This window comes from Phascolarctos cinereus, unplaced genomic scaffold (assembly GCF_003287225.1).
Source record: "Phascolarctos cinereus isolate Bilbo 61053 unplaced genomic scaffold, phaCin_HiC Scaffold_726;HRSCAF=1367, whole genome shotgun sequence".
NCBI classification, from domain to species: Eukaryota; Metazoa; Chordata; class Mammalia; order Diprotodontia; family Phascolarctidae; genus Phascolarctos; species Phascolarctos cinereus.
This window is the reverse complement of record NW_027556098.1, coordinates 245,373,206-245,389,682: the sequence shown is the minus strand read 5'-3', so window position 1 is coordinate 245,389,682 and position 16,477 is coordinate 245,373,206. Positions and strand designations below refer to the sequence as shown.

General features: G+C 36.8%; 1 protein-coding gene and 1 pseudogene across 1 annotated transcript in view; one reads left to right on the top strand and one right to left on the bottom strand.

Moving 5' to 3' along the window:
* The window catches only part of NBEA (neurobeachin), a 776,021-nt gene that overhangs the window by 50,485 nt on the left and 709,059 nt on the right, over positions 1-16,477 (top strand).
* Positions 5,088-12,060, bottom strand: LOC110202516 (calcyclin-binding protein pseudogene; annotated as a pseudogene).

Here is a 16,477-nt window from a genome sequence, read left to right as displayed (position 1 = left end):
TCCCCATTCAGCCACTTTCCTTATTAACCCAGATGCCTTAATATTGTTTATGCAGAAGCTTTTCTGTTTCTAAGTAATCAAAGTTATCTGTTTTATCTTACGTAATTGCCTCTATCTTGTTTGGTTAAGAAAACTTCTCATACTTATGCCTATGAGATGTATGTGATATGTTTCTCTTCTAATCCTTTTATAGTATAATCTTTTATATTAAGGTCACATGTCCACTTAGAATGCATTGTGAAGTGTGGTGTGAGGTATTAGTCTAAGCCTAATTTCTACCAGACCAATTTACAATTTTTCTCATCAGTTTCTATCAGATAAAGAGTTTTACCCCAGGTAGTGTATGTTTTCCACTTCATCAAACACTGAGTTCAGTCATTTTTGAATATTTCCTTTCTAGTCTATTCCGCTGATATCTCTCTCTATTTTTTAACCAATGCCAGATGGTTTTGATGAATATTGCTTTATATTATAGTTTGAGGTTTTAAGTGCTATTGCCTATCATCCTTGCTTCTTTTCATTTTCCCTTGATATTCTGGATCTTTTGTTTTCCAAATGAATTTTATTATTATTTTATGAAGCTCTGTATTCCTTTGGCAATTTGATTAGCATAGCATTAAAAGTATACATTAATTTTAGCAGTGAATATTCCTCCAACTTTTAAAAATTATTTTTCCCCCTCTTTTTTCTTCTTTACTTTTTTTTTTTTGCTTTTTGGCTTGGCAGTGGGGTTAAGTGACTTGCCCAGGGTCACACAGCTAGTAAGTGTCAAGTGTCTGAGACCTGATTTGAACTCGGGTCCTCCTGATTCCCAGGCTGGAGCTCTATCCACTGTGCCACCTAGCTGCCCCTTCTTTAATTCTTTAAGGAAGACTTTGTAATTGAATCTATACAGATCTTTTGTGTGCTTTGGGAAGTTGATCCCTAGATGTTTTATCACCACACTACAGTTCTGGGAATGCTACCAATAGCAGTAAGGTAAGAGAAAGGAATAAAATGAATAAAGATAGGTAAAGAGGAAATAAAACTATTCCTGTTTGTTGATGATATGATGATTTACTTGGAAAACTCCAGGGCATCAACAAAGATACTAAATGATAGAATTAATAGTATCAGTGAAAATAAATCCTCAAAAATTAATAGCATTTCTGTATAATAACAAAACACAGGAAGCAATAATAGAAAGAGAAATCCCATTTTAAATAACTACAAAATGCATAAAATGTCTGAGATCAATCTAGTTGAGTATTGTAAATAATTATAAACATGAGTTAATAAATTTTTTTGTTCTCATTAAAATATAGGTAGCACTTAAAATGTATTAACAGTCTAAGTACTATTTCCAATGTTGTTGAAATTGTTTTTTTGTAGGACTTTGGAAAACAAGTTGAAGCAAATTTGAGTTGTGTTTTCTGAATGATAAATGTATTATTATTGAGTAATATTTTCTCCCATTGACATGTAAAGACAATTTTTAACATTCACTTAAATTTTTTGTTGAGTTCCAACTTTTTTCTCCCTTCCTCACCTCCACCCTCCCCAACACAGTAAGCAGTTTGATATAGGATATACTTGTTCAATCATGCAAACCATATTACCATCTTGATGGTAATATATACCTGGTGTTTTTGTGAAACTCTTCTATTTCATTGGGTTTTTAGAAAATGACTATCATTTCATACCTGCCTTGGTGGCGAGTGCTATATGGAATTGTGCCTATGAATATGTTGTGTAAAATTACAGTGTTTTGCAAAGCTCCCACAGAAATATCTAAAAGTGGGGCAACTAGATGGCACAGTGGATAGAGCACTGGCCCTGTAGTCAGGAGGACCCTGACACTTACTAGCTGTGTGACCCTGGGCAAGTCACCTAACCCCATTGCCTAGCCAAAACAAAACAAAAAAACAAAAATGACAACAAAACCCAAATATTTAAAAGCTTTCATTTTGTACCAACCTCTGCTATGGATCCATGTAGTATAGCAAGATCTTAATTGGCATTTGTACAAAGACTAATATCTTCTATGTAATTCTGTTGCTGTGTATTAAGTCAAAGTAATGTTAACATCAACTGATAACTAGAAAACTAGATTAAGCAAGTCAGTATTTACTGTTTGAGGCTAATAATATCAATGTGACATCAAGTTTCAAGTTAAGTAAAAGTATGTTATTTATTTATAAAATTTTTTTTTTTGCCTTTTTAGGCAATTTGGATTAAGTGACTTGCCTAGGGTCACACAGCTAGTAAGTGGCAGGTGTTTGTTCTGAGGCTGGATTTGAACTCAGGTCCTCCTGACTTCAGGGCCGGTGCTGTATCCACTGCGCCATCTCGCTGCCCCTAAAAGTTGTTTAATTTATTGAATAACAATGAAAAGATGAAAAATTCTCATTAATATTGACTTAGTTGAGAAAAAAATTAATATGGTCCTAAGAATATTTATTCTGATTTTATTACTGTCTTTTCATTTTCATCTTTTTTTGAGAAATGACATTTATTCTCACCATCCCCCACCCCTCATACTTTAGTGCTTTCTGTTTGGACAGTCAGTCATAATTTATTAAACTCCTGTGTGTTCAGCACTGAGATACAAAGAAAGGCAAAAGACGATACCTGCTCTAAAGGAGCTCATGGTCTAATTGGAGTAAACAACATGCAAACAACAATTTACAAACAAGATATAAAATTGAAACTATTCAACAGAAAGAATATACTAGAATAGGCCTGATAAATGTGACCTCAGTGAAACTTTGTAAAGTGAAATTAGTCTTAGCTTGAAGAAGGAATTTTGTTATTCTACTGTTCTCCAGCTGTACTTTGAAAATGAAGGACTTATGGCATGATTTCAGTATCTTGAGTAACCTCGTTGTAGACTGCTCTTTTGCTTATCCATTACCCATTTTTATCCCTGTATATCATGTAGTTTGCTTTATGACATAGGGAATTTCTACCTGTTAGCAATGATTCCTCAGAAAGTACCATTTAGAGATTTAAGGAGCATGGATGTGGTGACTACTTTCCACCTTTCCAACTTCCAACTACATGCCCCTGGCCCTTAACTTTCCCTCTTTTTTCCACAGCATTTAGCATATAGCTTTAATTATCGACAGATAGTTAATTGATTTGTTTGTCAACCCTCCCCCCATGGTCTTGGTATTTGGTCTCCCTGGCATTAATTACAGAATAATAGAATTTGAGAGTTGGAAGGGACCTCAGCAGACATGTACTGCAACCCAGGTACTCAGTCTTTCAAAGTAGCCCGTTTCACTTTTGGACAGTTTGAATTGTTATACATTTTTCTTGACACTAAGCCTAAACTGGCTTCTTTGCAACTCCTACAAATTTCTCCTAGTTCTGTCCTTTGGGGCCAAACAGAATTAGTACAATTTTGTTCCATATGACACTCCATTAAATATTTGAAGACTAGTATCATATTTCCCCCAAATCTTTTCTCCAAGATAAACATTCCCAATTCTTTCAATTAATGATTCTCATATGACATGGGAGAGTCAAAGCTCTTTACTGCACTGGACTCTCTCTTAGGTACACTCCATCTTATCAGTGTCCTTTTTTTATCTATGATTTTCACAACCAATGAGACATAGTACAGTATTAAGACATAATACCCTCCATGAAATCTGATGAGGGCAGGGTATAGACTTCATATTGCTGTATTAATTAAGAACTTGCTTCTCTTAATGCAGTTCAAGATTACATTAGCTTTTTTGACTTTCTTATGTTTTTCAGATCTATTTCAGAATAGTAACTCTCTAATCATACTTTCCCATCTGGTATTGTGATGTTGAATATTCTTGTACCCAACTGTAATAATTTATATTTCTCCTTATTTAATTTCCTGTTATTGGCTTCTGGCCAATGCTCTAACCTGCCAAAATTATTTTTGGATCCTGTCGTTCAGTGTGTTAACTATCCTTCCAGGCCTATTTTCATTGGTAAATTTGATGAGTGTACCATATATATGTTTTTCCAAGTCATTGACAAAAATGCTGAAAAATGCAGGGCAAGCATAGATCTATGGGGTATTCCACTGGAGACCTATACCATGTTGACATTGAATCATTAACAACAACTCTTTGAGTATAGCCATCCAAGTAGCTCTGAATCCATCTAGTTGTATTATGTAATCTCATCATTTTTCTCTATAATGAAAATATCACAAGATTCTTTATCACAAGTTTTGCTTAAATCTAAGTTAACTTTATCCACAGCATTCCTCTCATTTATTAATCTAGTAATCTTATTTAAAAAAAAAAAAAGAAAGAAGGTTAGTCTGGAATCCCTCTCTCCCTTCCTTCCTGTCTTTTATGGACATTTTAGATACTTAGAATAATTCAAATTGCTTTTCAAAATGTTTGAAATCACATAGTACCACAATTGCCAAATTAGTTAAACTTTCCATGAGTTTTCCAACATTAACTTTTCCCATACTTTGTCATCTTTTTAATTTGTTAGGTATGAGGTAACATTTCAGTCATTTTAATTTGCATTTCTCTTATCATTAGTGATCTTTATTATGGTTTCAAAAATTTGCAGTTCTTTTGAGTACTTTTTGTTCACATGATTTATACATTGAGGAATATCTTTTGTTTTTACATTTTTTTTGATAATTGCCTATATATATCTTGGATATCGGAGCTTTTTGAGATATATTTGATGCAGATTATTCTGAACCAACCACTTAGCTTTTAATGCTGATTGGCAGTAGTTTTCTTACAGAAACTTTTCAAATTGTAAATGATGTCAAACTAGAAGAGATTGCTAACCGAATGGATCAAAGAGTCAAGATTCCAAAAGATCTTGACAAGTTGGAACATTGAGAGCAATATGATAAGATAAAATTCAGCAGTGTTAAATGTAAAGCTTGGCAATTGAATATGAAAAATCACTTTAACAAGTACAACATGTGAGAGCTATGGTTAGACAGCAGTTTTTTTGTTTTAAAATAAGCATATTTTATTTTAAATAAATCCTCCAGCATGAAATGAAAGAAGTTCACATTCTTTGCTTGGAAGAAGGCTGAGTATACAATCTACTTGTCAAAAGCATCAGTGCAGCTCAGCAACAGTTCCTTATTGGAAAGGATATTTCCATGTTGGTGGCCGAAAGGACTTTTTTGTCTCAAAATTCACTCCTTTGGCTTGTTTCTCCCTTGGCTCCACCCTGGCTTTTTTTCATAGTGCTCTTCATTTCATTTTCTCCAAAACACTCATCCAGCCCCTCACTAGAATTTGTGTCATCATCAAAGGAAGATTTTTCCTTCTCTTTGCATTCTTTCTCCACCTGGGTCAGGTAATCTGATTTCTGTTCCTTCTTTTTGTATAATACAAGAACTGTATTGGTGTTGATCTTTCTTAAACTACCTTCTACAGAGATGGGCTTCAAGAGGTTGACAGTGGCAGAGTAGTTTTTCCCATTAAGATTCTTCACATGAACTTCAAAAGACCTGTCTGTGAACTGCATCTGTGCATTTCAGTGGGGACTTGCTGAACCCCATTTAAGTGGTGCAGATTTCACTTATTTATCTGACTGGTCTCTTCTATAACTGCTGATCTTCACTGTGTACCCCACTGAAATGGGGGCAACCACAGCCACTGGTTTCACATTATCAGTAGTTTCTCCTTTGCCCTGTCCCTTCTACTCTGTCTTGTGCTTCTCTGTCTTGTGCTTGATTTCTGTCAACTTGGCCTTTTCTGCTGTTGAGACATCAAAGACTCTTTTCCTAGTGGCCTTTCCAGGAACTCCTTCACTTCTTCCAGATCTTTCCATAGCTTCTTCTAGCGGCAGCCATGGCTTGTTGCCACTGCCAGGAGTAACCGAGCTGCAATCATGCAGAGGGGAGGCCAGGAATCCCATGCCGAAGGGGGCTCGGAATGCTGCTTCTGCCCGCCCCCGGGGCGTGGACCTGACTGCTATCAGACAGCTGTTCTGAAAAAGATCTGCTGCATTAAGAGAGGATCATAGCTTCTTGGAATAGTAAGATACCTACCCTCCTCATACCCTCCTCAGATGACAACAGAAATATGTGTTGAGTTCTAGGCACCACAGTTTTAGAAAGACATTGATAAACTGAAGTGTGTTTAGAGGGAGGTAACTAAGATGGGGGAGGGCTTTGGCCATGTCACAACCGGGCATATTTAATCTGAAGAAAAGAAGACTTAGGGGGAGCATGAAAGCTGTCTTCAAGTACTTAAAGGGCCATTTTATGCAGGAGGATTTGATATGGGTCCCAGAGCATGACCTCTTCTTGATTAAAGCCATGCTGACTTTTGTAATCACTGCTTCCCTTTCTGAATGTTCTAAATGTTTCTTTAATGCTCTGTTCTAGAATTTTACCTGAAATTGAAGTCAAGGTTACTGGCTTATAGTTTACAGATCCTTTTGGCTTTCCTTAAAAAAATAAAATTAGAACATTTACCTTCCTTAATGTGTTGGTACCTCTCCCATTTTCTTTGTCTTTCAGGTGTCACTGAAAGTGGCCCAGCAGCAATCCCATCTGCCAATGTGCTTTTCACATATACTTATATGTACATCTTGTCTCCTGTATTTAGCTCCTTGAGGACAGGGACTTTTTCATTTTTATCTTTCTATTCTCAGCACTTAACACTATGCTTGTTATATGGTGGGTATTTAGTAAGTTTTTGTAGATTAAATGCTGCAATATCAGATGACCGATTGTCCTATGAAATGTTTCTTATTTTTTGGACACATTTTGCTAAAACCAACTCCTGCACCTTCATACGTGCAAGGAAGATCTGCAAACCATCTTATCCATCTATGCCTCTTGTCTTCTGGCTTTTTTATAGTGAAAATGTCAAGATTAGTATTATTTTAGTACCATTGGTCATTAGATGATGGTCTTACCTTTAGAGTATCAGTAGCTAAATTTATAAATGGTCAAGATACTACATGGTTCCTAGCAACTCTTATCTCCTTTCTGCTACTTTAGTATTATTTTTATAGCAAGTGGAAGAGGCTGCAGAGATATGAGTACCATTTTGTATTTTTCCTTTTTTAAATTGGTTGTCATGGTTACAGAGTTCTTCATCAAGTGCTCAACTATACTGATGATAAACCTTTTCCATTCCTACCTAGGCTGGTTCTCGCAAAGCAGTTTGCTTTAGGGACCATACTTGAAACTTTTCTAGTATGATAGAGCCTGCCAAAACTTGCTCTCTGTTGACAAAACCTTCACATATTGGTTATCATTTATTTCCTCAACATATGAATACTAATAGTTTATGGAATTTCACAGAATTTTCGGATTTAAAAGCAACCCTCACATGAAAAAAGCTTGGGGACCATTGATCCAGAGTATAATAAAACAAAAACCATCTAGTAGTATAGAAACAGATAGTTGATTGTGAGGAGGAATTTTTCTAATAATTAGGATGGACTAAAAATGCTGCTTGGAGAAACATTACCCCATGAGTCCCAAAACAAACCCAGATATGTCATAAATGTAGAATAATTGCACAGAAATGTCATTGTCATTAAATAGCCACTTTTTTTGTAAAATTATACATTTTCCTGTATGCCATGGCATTTCTCTAGTTTTCTACCACCTGTTAATGTTCAGAGTGGTTATCAATGATGATGTACAAGTTAATATCTAGAAGCAGCTTGGACTAAGGGATTTTGATCAAGTGAAGAAGGCCCCTTGAAGAAAAAATTAGGTTGAAATTAGCAGAGAGGATGTTTTAATAGACTTTTTTCCTCTTTATTTTGAGTTTTCTGTGGTAATAGTCCAAAATAGAAATAGATTAGGAAGAAAATGGAAACATGGAAAAACAAATAAAGTGAAAAATTTCTGATCCTGTGAAAATAATCTTTTATGTCCTATCTGTAAAGTATCAGAAATTATTGAGTGAGTTGGACAAATCTTTATTCTAGTCTCAATTCTGCAACTGTTTGTTACTTCAGATTACTTAGGATCTTGGATTAGAGCTGGAAGGGATTAGATTAGAGTTTAGAGGTCATCTAGTTCAATTTCCTCATTTTAAAGATGTGGAAACTAAGCAAGACATAATGAAATTAAGTGGCGCCTGTCCATGACCTCATAGGCAATAAATGGCCAACCAAGAATTGTAACCCCAGGTCCTCCAACTCCAAATAACACTTTTTGCATTGCATCAGCTTTTCTTTGGATCAGTTTTTTCATCTCTAAAATGAGGGGTTTGGTCTGTAGCTTCATTGCAATGTGTGACCTTTGTTTATCTATTTTACTGTTTTTTTTTTTTTTAACAAGTAACGGTAGAGAAGAAATAGCATTTTGCTTTATTTGACTGGAATCACAACAGGATATTCCAAGACATTTTGATGTTTATAATTGTTTATTTGTAAATAAAATATGATTTTAAAATATTATGAATCTAAATGACAGTTCTGTTTTTTTTTCCTAGTATATTAAGAGTTATAAAGATTTTGTCTATATTTTTAAATAACTTCTTTTCCATCTTTGTCTGGGAACTATTCTAAGAGGTTTTTCTTACCTCCTGGTGTCTATGAATACTATGAGAGCAATGTTCAAATCTGCATTCATTGCCTGCAGTTATTGGTAACATACCCACCTGCTTCTACTGTCAGCTGCCCTCCCATTGTACTTATTAAGCACTTAACAAAAGGGTTTCTGGTATCCCACAAACTTTTATGTTATTTTATTCATTGACTATCTCAAATGACCTTGCTATAATGACACTAAAGAGACAAACAATAGTGCCTTTTGCATAGTGCCAGCTGGCTCACTTTAATTCCATTTTGCGTGTACCCTTAGCATCATGCTTCTGAGAGAATTAAACAGTTGTGTGTAGATTTGATACATTCATATAACTAATAAAGCAGTGTGCATAGATACAAACGTGGTATAAATGTTGACTTTAATAAGTATTTATAAAATCTGAGGAATAAAACTGTTTTTATTCTTCCAGACACTGTTTATAACAATGTTTTGTATTTTAAAATTAGGTTTTTATGAAAACCTTTCACTTACAAATAACTATTACCAACTATAAAATTTGTATAACATTTAAATCAATTTAAGGTTCTGTGCTTTTTAGTATGCATATAGCTTTGAAGATTGAGAGATGATATATGATGTAAAGTACAAACATCACTTAATCCTTTTAATTCATTTAAACAAAATTTTAAGTAAAATGTTTCAGGGTACAATTAGTTTCATAGTAACCATGTTATAAATAGAAGTTAAAATTTAAACTTAGAAAATCAATCATGAATTTAGTTTTTATTAATAATAGCTAACATTTTTATAGTACCTACTGTGTGCCAAGCACTATGCTAAGTACTTTGTAAATACTATCTCACAACAAATACTGATTCATAATTTTTAGATGTAGATGCTGCTATGATGATGAAACTGAGGCAAGCAGAAGTTAAATGACTTCCCCAGAGTCACACAGCTAGTAATTATCAAGGACTACATTTGAATTCAGGTCTTCCTGACTTCAGGTCTAACTGCACTATGTAGCTGTGTCTGAAACCTGAGAGTACAGTGGCATTGGGCTGGATACCTGATAGACCTGAGGTAGTGACCTATACACCAAGTTATTATAGTGATCCTGCAGTTTTAGGTTGGCAGCCAGTGGAATAATAGGGATAAGGAGAATTAGAAGGATGAATAAATTGAAGACTAGAAGCTTTTGATATCCTGAAAGGAAGATGAAAAAATCCCTCAGTTTTATTGTATGTATGTCTTTGCTCTTTAAATGTATTTCTTGTAAGCAACAAATTATGGACTTTTGTTTTCTTATCCCATATGTCACTCTTTTTTGTTTTATTGGATTGTTTAACCTGTTCTTAAAGTTATGAAAGTTAGCTTTATATTATCCTTCATTTGTCTCTAATATTGGGATTTTTTTAAGTTAAGATTTCCCCCCTCTTCTTCCACTGTAAATAGAGAATTATATCTCTTCAATTACTTTAGTTACTACTTTTTTCTAAGCCCTCTTACCAGCTCTCTTCCCCTTATCCCCTTGTCTTCTGCTCTCATTTGTTACTCCTTTCCTTTTGGAATTTTGCTTATTATTTTTTTTTTCTTGCTTGCTTGTATCTGGTTATTTAATTCTTCCTCTCTTTTCCTCTCAGTCGCTTAAGTAGTATTTTTCCTTCCTCTCCAACTTGTCTTTTTTATTAGTTTTTTAAAAATTCATATTTTTCAGAGAGGATTTCTCTTCCCTCACTCTCTTCATTGTTCATCTTCCCTTTCTGTCCACTCTAGACCCCCATTCTCTAGTTCATGCCTCCTATACTTAACTGCTTACTCTCTAGCCTGTGTACTTCTCATAGCATCAAAACTTTGGAAATACTCATTGTGGGCTTTCACTTGTAAGCAGTTTCTGCCACTGTTTTGTAAAGTTTCCTCTCTGCCTCTTTTCTGTTGTGCCTCACTCCCTGAAGAAGACAAATTCCTGCAGATGATAATTAGGACACTGCTTGATGGCCAGACACCCCCCCCCCCCCGTTCTTACAATGCATTTAAACACTGATATGTATTCTCTCCCTAGTCATATTCCCTCCATATTTGCCTCAAAATCTTTTCCCTGGGTTCATGCCCTCCTACTCCACTAGACTCAAGTTGCCCCATAGGAACTCTCTCCTTCTGAGGCAAGATGAGTGGTCTCTCCAAGCACCAGCATCTAATGTGAGGTCCCCATCTCCCAGAACATTTGTCTTCACCCATAGGAGCATTCTTCAGTGGCACCTGCCAACACCACCAAAACAAGAAATAAGCCCCCCCCCCAAATCTCCCACCTTCCTTACCTCACCTTACAAGTTCTCTTCCTGGCAGATCACAGAAGTCACTTTCCCTTCATTGATAGCCTTCAACTTGATCAGGGCACACCACATTTTCCTCTCTATCCACCACCTTTCTTCTCTTCCGTGTACTTCCATGTAATTTAATATCATAGAAAACATTGATTCAAGGGGCAGCGAGGTGGCACAGTGGATAGAATTTAGGTCTTGGAGTCTGGAGGATTTTAGTTCAAATTCGGCCTCAGACACTTGACACTTACTAGCTACATGACCCTGGGCAAGTCACTTAACCCCATTGCCTCACCAAAGGCAAAAAACCAAAAACAGAATAAAATATTGATACACCTGTTGGCATTGAGCATTTTTCTGCTCAATTTCAGAAATTGAGGCCATTTGCTGTGGGCTCCCTCTTCTTCCCTCTTCCTCATCTCGTATCACTTTCTCACTAATCTTTATTCTCTTCATTTACTGGCTGCCTTCCCTACCATCTACAAACATGCCCATGTTTTCCATCCTCAAAAAACTCACTTGATCCTTTCATCCTTGCTAACTATAGGTTAATTAGTTTTCTATAGTTTCCACACACACACACACACACACACACACACACACGTATTGTTCTATCTCTTCTGCCACTTGAGGCTAAACTCCTTGAAGAGGCTGTCTGTAATGGACGCCTCCACTTAGTTTCTGCTCATTCTCTTCTTCTCTTCTTAACCCTTTACAGTCTGGCTTCTGGCCTTATCATTCCACTGAAATGGCTCTGTCCAAAGATATGTTAGTTGCCAAATCCAAATGATCTCAGTCCTCAATCTCCTCAACTTCTTTTCAGCCTTTGACATTGTTGCTCACCCTCTCTTCCTTCAGATTGTTTTTAGGATGACACCACTCTCTCCTGGATCTCCTCCTACCTATCTGATCACGCCTTAGTCTCTTTTGTTGGATCCTCATCTACATTATATTCTCAACCAGAGGTGTCTCTCAGGATTCTGTCCTGGGCTCTCTTCTCTTCTCCCTCAATACTACTTCACTTGGTGATTTCATCAGCTCCCATGGCTTTAATTACTGTATTTGTACTGATGATTCTCAGATCTGTCTATCCTGCCCTAACCTCTCTGCTGACCTCCAGTCTCATATTTCCAACTGCCTTTCACATGTCTTGAACTGGATGGCCAGTAGACATCTTAAACTCAGTATGTCCAAAACCTAATTCATTTATCCTTTCCTCAAATCCTCTCTGCCTCCTACTTTCTGTATTACTACTAAGGACAACATCATCCTACTAGTCTTGCAACCTGAGAATAATCCTCAACTCTTCACAATCTCTCACCCTCCCCATATCCAATCTGTTGCCAATGCCTGTCAATTTCATCTTTGCATCATCTTGAATACATTCCTGTTTCTGTCTTCTGATACTGCCACTACCTTAGTGTATAGGCTCTTATCATTTCATTCTTGTGATGCGGTTTAGGAGTTCAGGGGTGCTGGGACCCCAATATCACAACATGCAGGTCCTGCCCTACAAACCTTCTTTCAGCCAAAGACAAGGTTTATTAGAATATCCGTCATATTGGGCAGACTCCTGAATGTTAGTAAGCTATTGGCTAGATTTTAAGAATCTGAGCAGTGGCTAGATTATAAGAATCTAAGCATCTTAATGGAGACAAGGTGGACTTTATATACAGAAAGACTGTGGGAGGGACCTAGGAGTGGCCAGTAAGCTGGGATGAACAGAACTCCTCGGACCTGGACCTTGTGGCCAAGGGAGAATGGAGCCTAGCTAGGATTAAGGGTGGGAAATGGCCGAGGGCCATACATTGGGAGATAAAACAAAGGAAGGCCAGGCTAGATTAACTGAATTGGGAGATTGGGTGTAGCCACAATGAAAGGCTGGTTGATGGGGTTATAGCCTCAGATGAATGCCAGAGATTTAGTCAAGTGGGGAAGTCCAGGATTTTTCCTTTCTGGGGCCCGAATCCCAACCCCATCACTTGGACTGTTACAGTAGTGTGCTGATGGTTTGGCCTGCTGGTGGATCTGTATATCTCAAGTTTCTTTGGGTGTCCCCTAAGTCTGGAGTGTTCTTCTTTCTCAGCTTCATTTATTGATTTGCCTGGCTTGCCTTTTACTCTCAACTAAAATCCTATTTTTGATAGGAAGCATTTCCTAATCTGTATTAATTTTAGTGCCTTCCCAATTTTAATTATTTCACATTTATTCTATAGATAGTTTGCTTTGTATATATTTGTTTATATGTTGTCTTCCCCATTAGACTGTGAACTCCGTTAGGGCAGGGACTGTCTTTTGTCTCTGTTTGCTCTCTTTTTGTATCCCTAGTGGTTATTAATGTTCCAGGCTCTTACTAGGCACTTAATAAATGTTGACTAATTGACTGATAAAATACCTTTTAAGGAAAAACTATTCTAACTTGTATGAGGGAAGGGATTCAATTTTGATATTGGTCCTGCCACATATGTGTTGTTTCTTTTACTAGATTATAACTTTCTGTGTTTACAGTATTATGTAGGTCATCAATAATTATTTGTTGAACAAACTCAGACTCCCTGGATTTCCCCCCCTCATTTCTAAAATGAGGGCTTTAGCTCTCTAGGTTCAGTCCCTTGCAAAAATTCTGTAGTTAACTTTCATGTTACATATTTTTAAAATAATAAAACCTCCAGTTATGTGTGTATAAGCAGTTTTAGTTACAGTCTTTATTAAATAATTTTTTGTTTCTAGGCCTGTGATTTTTATCAGTATGCCAAATTCCCAACGTGGAAACTCTTCACTGATATAGATCAGCAGCATTGCCCTAAGATAGTACCTGCAATCATAAAATCAAAGATCTTGTTAGAAGTACTTTTGTTAGTCTTAAGATTCTTTCTCCAACCAAAATCCTGCTGTGATGTTTTAGCTTGGTTTAGGAGTGACCCCAAGTTCTTTAACTATTTTAATAAAATGAAAACTCTTGCAAGTTCCCCCAAGGAAGAAAAATTGTGAATGCATACATACATGCATACAAATGTAGCATGCCTAGGTACATTGCGGAAAAACTAATTACTTTTCCCTTTTTAAAAATTAGTTTAATTTTAAGATTCTGAATTGTCAACCTGAAGGCAGCCAATATAGCAAAAACTGCAATCTTTACTTGGAGCAAGGAAGTTGCTGCTGGGGTACCACACAACAGCAAGTCTTGGGGAGCCTAGAGTTCTTATAAAGTATTAGAGATGAGGAAGAGGGGCTGCAGGTGGGAGGGGGTTGGGACATTCCACTGTTTCACTAGATAATTTGCTTTGCATAACAACTGAAATTCCCTAGAGAAAGCTTGGAAATTTGGGAGGGGAGAGTTTAGGACATTTACAAAATAGTCTGAAGCTGGGAGTGATAATATCTGGTCACCCTCAGGCAATTCATGGCCTGGGAACGGGCACTACGTTAGCTTCCCTCTGCTTTAGTCAGCTTGCATGTAGTCTGCTGCACTTGACATATCTTAAAAAACCAAGAGTATTTTCATATACATAATGAAATACTAAAACAAGATTATATATGAAGTTGTCAATTTCTGTTTTTTAAAAAAGTATACAGTAAATTCCACGTTACTTCAAAACTGTACTGCTCATTTATTCCTCCTTCAGTATGTCCTTCTGTTTTCTGCTTTCCATTAAAAAAAATGATTGGCCCTTATTTTTGGTCATCGCTATTGCTAACCACCTTTTTTCCTTCGCTTTCCTCCCAGCCCCCTAAATCCACCTCCTCAAATTTAAACAAGAGAGAAACAAAAGCTGCCTAAAAAATAAGCTGTCAGGCACAGTGGACATAAATAAAAAATTATGTCTCTAAACCTTAAATCTGTCTTTTCAGCAATTGTTCATTTTTCTTTGTCCCCTGTTCCTGTAATGTTTTCCCTCATCTGCTTCACCTACTGACCTCCCTGGCTTCTTTTAAGCCCCAGCTAAACTCCCAGCTTCTATAAGAATGATTTCTCTTTTAATTCTTGTGCCTTTCCTCCTTAATTTTTTCCTATTTATCCTGTATGTGGCTTGCTTTGTATGTATTTGTTTATATGTTGTCTCTGCCATTAGGTTGTAAGCTCCTTGAGGTCACAGACTGTCTTTTGCCTCTTTTTATATCCCTAGCATTTCGCACATAGTAAGGGCTTAATAAATGTTTATTGATTGGTCATCATTTCCCACCTGTCTGTTCTCCTGGATTTCATGAGCTCTAGAAACTCATTATTCTGCAAGATCAGGTCAGCTCTGTAATTCATACCTCCTCAGATAATTTCCCATCCTTACTGCAGGACTTCCTTTCTCTCTCTGTGTGCTTTCCCTTCAACTTCTTTTTATGTGGTCCCCCCCCCCCCCCCCCCCGTTAGATTGTGAGTGCCTTGAGGGCATGGATTGCTTTATGCCTTTGATGCCTTTCTTTGTATCCCCCATATTTAGCTCAGTGCTGGAGTAGATTAGATTAGGCTGTTATGAACTTTTGACTATTGGTTGCTATAATTCCGTATCCTGGAGTTTTCCCAGGTGGCCCTCCTAATCTCTGAGCAGAGATCTTTACAAACTACTTGTCTCTGTCTCTTCTTTAGTTATGCTAAGGTCTTTTGGGGTTGGCTTTGCTGGAAGCCTTCTTTCTTATTGCTTATGGGCTGTTGGGTGACTGTGTGTGTGTGTGTGTGTGTGTGTGTGGTGTGTAATCCTTGGATTGTGTGTGGTGTGAATTTCAGGGGTTTTTTGGAGTTATGTGGGAACTGGGTGGTCTGCTTCTGTACAGATGGCTATTTTGTATGGAAGACTTGAAAATAATTTTCATATAATGTGATCTTTCAACTGCAGCAGCCACATTTACTATCTACTAAATTATCTATATGTCTGTCTGTCTATCTAAATTTTATATATATATATATATATATATATATATATATATATATATATATATAGTAAGCAGAATTATTGGAGGGAAAGTTCATACTGACAAAACCGGAATCCTTTAAGTATTCAGCATTTAGCGTCTTCTATGTTCAAGTCAATATGTTAAGGACACAAAGGTGAAAAATTATATAGAGCATGCCCTCTGGGAGTTTAAGGTATACTGGGGTGATACATTTATACAAATAAGTGTTATACAAAGTAGAGTAAGATGGGAACAAAAAAGAGACCTAGCAAAGTTTGGTAATGGAAGAAGATGGGGCAGTGGAGGTGGGGGATCTGGGAAGGCTTTCTAGAGGTATGACCTGAATCCTACTTTTAAGGCAGCATTTTAATTGAATGAGATGAGAAGGAAGGAGAGAGAGTGTGTGTGTGTGTGTGTGTGTGTGTGGCGGGGGGGGGGGGGGTGGGATGGGGGGGTTCGCCTTATGAGAATCCATGGAGTTTGGCGACAGCAATTTAGCATATGTAACAGAAAAGTTTAGGAATGTAAACAAAACAAACTTAGAGGCCTTCTTAGAACTATTGTTGAAAACAGAAATTAGTGCATCCTATTTCCACATATGCATTCTGCATTTTGCAGTCCTAAGTGGTGAACAGATGAAAGGAACTTGGTGAATTTATTTGCCATTTTGTCTTTGATAGATAAAGACATGGATATAGCTATAGATCTGAATCGCCTAGTTGAGAACTTAAGTGTAACATCCGTGGCAGATCTGCTTCATTGGAGATTGAACTATGTTCCTTCTGCCCATGAAAAC